Source organism: Nipponia nippon, unplaced genomic scaffold (genome assembly GCF_047370975.1).
Source record: "Nipponia nippon isolate SJK-2023a ecotype South Korea unplaced genomic scaffold, ASM4737097v1 scaffold_8, whole genome shotgun sequence".
NCBI lineage: Eukaryota > Metazoa > Chordata > Aves > Pelecaniformes > Threskiornithidae > Nipponia > Nipponia nippon.
In genome coordinates, this window is record NW_028262402.1 from 27,863,838 (window position 1) to 27,869,736 (window position 5,899).

A 5,899-nucleotide genomic window follows, 5' to 3' on the forward strand; every position below is an offset into this window, starting at 1 on the left:
GCTGCTCATTGTGAGAATCTATAAATTGTGACTGTTTTGGTTATATACTAATTTACTGCTTTGACTAGAAATGTCAGTAGCAATATTCCTTCCTATATGAAGTTACGAGTAATAATTAGAAAATTCAGGGCCATCAAACTATTTCCCTTATCAGCTCTCAGTAAATGTAATGATACCTGCATTATTTTATGTGCATATAACTATAACAATTTAAATACCATAATTTTGCATGGAGTAGCCACATTTCTCACCTTTCCCCTCTATTTTTACCTTAAAACAAAAAATGGATCACATTCATATGTGTGTCTGTTATAAAACTGTTGATAGTTTGGCTCACTAGTAAGAGTAGTCTCAGGTTGTATTCATTACATGTGAAAGATCATGATGTGAGGAGGGATGATACCTACATTTTTAAATTTATGTGGGACAATGCAGGCTAAGATTGTAGATCAGCTGAGAAAAGATGTTTTCTGAACTTACATGACTACAAAATATGTAGTTACATTAAAGTGAAGGCTGTGGATGTTGTCTACCTGGACTTTAGTAAAGCTTTTGACACCATTTCCCACAGCATTCTCCCAGAGAAACTGGCTGCTCATGGCTTGGACGGGCATACTCTTTGCTGGGTAAAAAACTGGCTGGATGGCCAGGCCCAAAGAGTTGTGGTGAATGGAGTTAAATCCAGTTGGCGGCCAGTCACAAGTGGTGTTCCCCAGGGCTCAGTATTGGGGCCGGTTCTGTTTAATATCTTTATCAGTGATCTGGACAAGGGGATCGAGTGCACCCTCAGTAAGTTTGCAGACAACACCAAGTTGGGTGGGAGTGTTGATCTGCTGCAGGGTAGGAAGGCTCTACAGAGGGATCTGGACAGGCTGGATTGTTGGGCAGAGGCCAACTGCATGAGATTCAACAAGGCTAAGTGCCGGGTCCTGCACTGGGGTCACAACAACCCCATGCGATGCTACAGGCTTGGTGAAAAGTGGCTGGAAAGCTGCCCAGTGGAAAAGGATCTGGGGGTGTTGGTTGACAGCTGGCTGAATATGAGCCAGCAGTGTGCCCAGGTGGCCAAGAAGGCCAATAGCATCCTGGCTTGTATCAGGAACAGCGTGGCCAGCAGGACCAGGGAGGTGATAGTGCCCCTGTACTCAGCACTGGTGAGGCCGCACCTCGAATACTGTGTTCAGTATTAGGCCCCTCACTACAAGAAGGACATTGAGGTGCTGGAGTGTGTCCAGAGAAGGGCAACAAAGCTAGTGAAGGGTCTAGAGCACAAGTCTTCTGAGGAGCGGCTGAGGGAGCTGGGGTTGTTTAGCCTGGAGAAAAGGAGGCTGAGGGGAGATCTTACCATTCTCTATAACTGCCTGAAAGAAGGCCGTAGTGAGGTGGGACTGACTCCCTTGTGCCAAGTAACAAGCAATAGGACGAGAGGAAATGGCCTCGAGTTGCGCCAAGGGAGGTTTAGATTGGATATTAGGAAAAATTTCTTCATTGAAAGGGTTGTCAAGCACTGGCACAGGCTGCGCAGGGAAGTGGTTGAGTCCCCATCCTTGGAGGTATTTAAAAGACGTGTAGATGTGATGCTTAGGGACATGGTTTAGTGGTGGCCTTGGCAGTGCTCAGTTAATGGTTGGATTTGATGATCTTAAAGGTCTTTTACAACCTAAACAATTCTATGGTTCTATGATTCTGTGATTCTACGTCAGAGCTGAGAATTGCGTTAGCATAAAGTCATATTATCTACGGAAGACTTTTTTTCATTATTGGTTGTGTACTGACATGCTAGAGCATGGAGAGCACATTTTCTTGGTCCTGTTCCATTTGGGATTCCCTCTGGTTGGGGGACCAGTTAATGGATGGGGTAATCCACATTTCCATCTCCTGTATGCTGTAATGATTAGTGCCTAGATAGGCATTCCTGTGCAGCCATCATAGGAATATGAAAGCAGAGCACTACTGGATGGAAACGTACCGTTAAGGGGGACTGCATTGGTGAGACACGGTGTATTATTAGCTGTCATGCCTCCTGATCTTATGCATTGGTACTATATATGCATGTGGATAATAAAAGCAGCCACACTTATGCCGAACCTAGGACATCAGTGAATAGAGACGAATGGACAAAGACTACAGATTCTTAAGAGTATGTAGAAATAGAAATAGAATAAAATGTTCCCAGTGTAAGCCTACTAGTGGCACACAAAACTCCTAATTTTTTATTTTCAGCTGAAACATGGTTGGACTTACTATAAGCTGTAAGGAGTACAAAGTACTTAAACAGTATTATGTATGTATTTACATACATACTTACAAATAGTGTAAAGGTAATTCAGTATAAGCTAAGCTTATGGGGCTTCTCTACAGTACTTCTCCCAAATTTCATGGTCCAGAGAGACTTTTATTAGTTGGGTGTCTCATGTCATGTCTTTGTTAATGAGTCCTTCTCTAATCTCAAGGATTGGGGAGCAGACATGAGACAGAGAGAGCGCAAGAGCCATCTTGGATCCAGCTGTAGTATTATTCTCTCTGTAACATTTGTCAGCTGTTTCCTACAGAGCCAGTCACTATCTTTGAATGGTGGTCTAGGACCTCATATTTGCTTAGATGCAGTGCTGGCGCAGTCTGCATCTGTGCATTTATGCTTATCTATTAAACCCTTCTAGAAACTGTATTAGCTGTCATCCGTAGTGCTCAGAGCTAATAATCTAAGCTGGACCCACATTGCTTCCTCAGGAAGCAGAAAGAGTGTTCCCAATAGCAAGAAGTACTCCTCTTTGTGAGAACAGGTTGTGGAGACACCCAGTATGTATCTTCATGAAACCAGTTTATAATATTCACAGATTCTGACTGATGCACAAAAAGCAGATGTACTAATTCTGGATTAATACTAGCCCTGGAAGAGGTGTGATGCATTTCCACATCACTGCACCTGAACTAATGAGTCCTGTCAGACATGAGCTGACCTTGCATCCCAGTCATAGATATTCCTCTAACCAAACAGCATGGGCTTCTCTAACTCAGGATTCACTGTAAATGAATCAGGCTATAAAATATTATAAAATATTTTTTATAATGCAGAATATTAACCATCTGTTCTCATAACCTACTTTCCTGCCTTCACAGCTGGAATAATCACTTCCTTAATATCAGAGTCCTCGGTATAATTTAGTTTTAGTTTGTTTGCTGCTGCAAGGTAGCTGGGGCCTTCATGCTGAAGCAATATACTTGAGATGTTTTAACCCAAGGGATATCTTGAAGTTGCACAAGTAGCACTTTTCAATTTTCCATCGTATTTTGTTTTCTGAGACCTGAGTTAGCACTGACTTAACTTTTCCACAGCCTGTCTCTGAATAAAAACTACACTAACGTTAAAAAAAAAATATCTATCTGAACTGTTCCGAATGCTGTGAACACCACTGTCTTTTCCGTAGTAGAATTGATTTGGGAATCCCTCCCTCACTGGATTGCAAAAATGTTAACATGCCTTTCAGTCTATAGGAGGAGCAGAAGGATGGCTCTTCAAATGAATGTGCCATTTATACTGGTACTCATTTCCTAATTTTGGACATACAATAGGATTTTACCAGAAAGAAACTGTCCTAATAGCTATAAAAATGCGTGTCATCAAGAAGACAGATTTTCTGCCAAAAAGCAGAAGGATTTCACAGTCAGAGGTTACTAATGCTGAAATTTTTAGGCGAGTTTTCTTATTTTTCTTTAATCCCTACTGTAAGAAAGATACAAAATAAACCCCAAATTTGGTAGGGTCTAATAACATGTTTTTCTCTGTATGTGTACATGTGTACACACACATGCATGTTTTAAATGTCTTTAAAACAATCTTTAATAGTTTATTTTGAACTAAATCAGTTTGAACTCAAACATACCTTTAAAAACACACTTGCCTTTAGAATTATGCAAAGCCATGAGAAAGAATTAAATCAGCATGGTAATAGTTCTTTTTTCCGCTGTGACACTACAGATAAGGTCCAGCTGGTCTGTGCAAGAATGGAAGCAGCACACGGCCATAGAAAACCTTTAGAGGAACAACCCAGGAGCAACATCCACTAAGTTAAAAATGAGGCTCCAGAAGGCAAAACAATTAAAAAATGTTTAAAATTAATCATGAATATGGGACACCTGAAAGATCTCTTTTATCTTCTCTTCAGAATGTGAACATGGGAAAAATTGTCTCAACCATGTTTCTGTCAAAGGCGATGCAAGTGCACATATGAAAACATTTGTAATTTCTTGAGAACTGAAACTGCTGGGGGTCTCGTAGCTTTAAAACAGAAAGCAGAAGGTAGCGTGATTTTAGTCTTATTTACATTGATTTTATACAACAATGACTTCTCTATGTCTACTGACTGTCTTGACTAATGCTGTCAAAATTATCTTTTATGCCTATATGTTGTTTCTAGCCATGTTCATAGCGAAACGAAACTCTTAAGAAGCTGCACTGAGAAGCTGAATGAACGAGCTTTATATGAAAAAGGAACATTTATCTAGATTATTTTAAAAATGTAGACATGATGGTTGAGTCGAAAAGAACAATAGTTAAAGAGTAGCGCTGGGGGGTCTTAGACACTGTACCGCAGGCAGCCCTCATTGGGGGTGGAAGTAGAAGCACTTAAGTATGTCCAGCAACCTTAATCACACATGAATAATGTCCTTTCCGATGTGTCATCACCACAGCACTTCTAATAGCATGTGAGTGGTAAAGCACCAAGGCATGCTATATGCTAATTATCAAAAGCTTGTTCTTTTGTCGTTAGCCTCTTCTTTTCTTTTTTTTTTTTTTTTTAACTTCTAAATATGTGATGTGGCAGGTGTAAAAAATTGAAATAAAACAGTTTGAAATTCGGAGTTACTTAAAAGAACCAGGTTTCTTCAGCCTCTCCTGTGTAGCAAGATGGGGTGTTTTTGATGAGGTGTTGGGCAAAAAACGCTTTTCTGTATTTAGCGGTTTTTTGAGTGCAAATCTTGAAGGACCATGTGTGAATGCTGTACTTAATATCTTCATGTTATAAAGGGGGAAACTAAACTTTGAGACTGGAGACAGCTACGTAACAGAAAAAGTTTGAAGGCAGATGCATTCAAAAGAGTTCTGGTGGCTCCAAATAGCCAAATAACACTCAGATCTGGGCTGGGGTTTTTGAGTCTCACTGAGTCACCTGGAGAGCTGATGCTTGGTCCCTAGTTCCTGATTCATTTCATGCAAGTCATACAGCAGTGCGGAGCCCAAGCTGCCAAAGCAAAGTCTGTATCTGACCTCTAAATGATGTGGTTGCATGGGTGGAAGACATGGACCATGGAAACCAGAAATCATTGAATCCCACCAGGTTTTTATAAAACCACTATAAACCGATACCATTGCCCTAGATGATTGTATTCAATTATTCCATCTTGCAGTTTTTCAAAGAAATTAAAGGCGGCTCGGTAGTCGTTCCTGGGAGTGCCTTTCTGCATGTTAGCTTACCATACTTTCAGAGAGGAAGGTCCTTCCTCCCTCCCCATGCTGGGAGGGTGGCTGTGAGTGCCTGCACAGGGAGGTTGGGAGGACAGCCAATGCCCTGCCAGCCAGAATTATAGCTTACTGCGCTGCACATTTTGATTGTACATGGGCATTAAGAGAAAATGAAATATTGACAAGTTGCTTATTAAATAACTGCCAACTCCCTAATGAACTGAAGGAAGTAGGGGTCTTGTGGAAAACTAGTTTGTGTTTATACAATTAGCGATTGAGTATTGTACAGCATACACACAGTGGAGTATATTATGGTTACACATGTGACTTCAGTCCTGACTTTCAGGTTTTGAGAGCCTAACTTTGCAACTTATACAGAACTTAGCCAGACTAAGACAAGAAAACAAATATCTTTCTCACAAAATGCCTCATGCC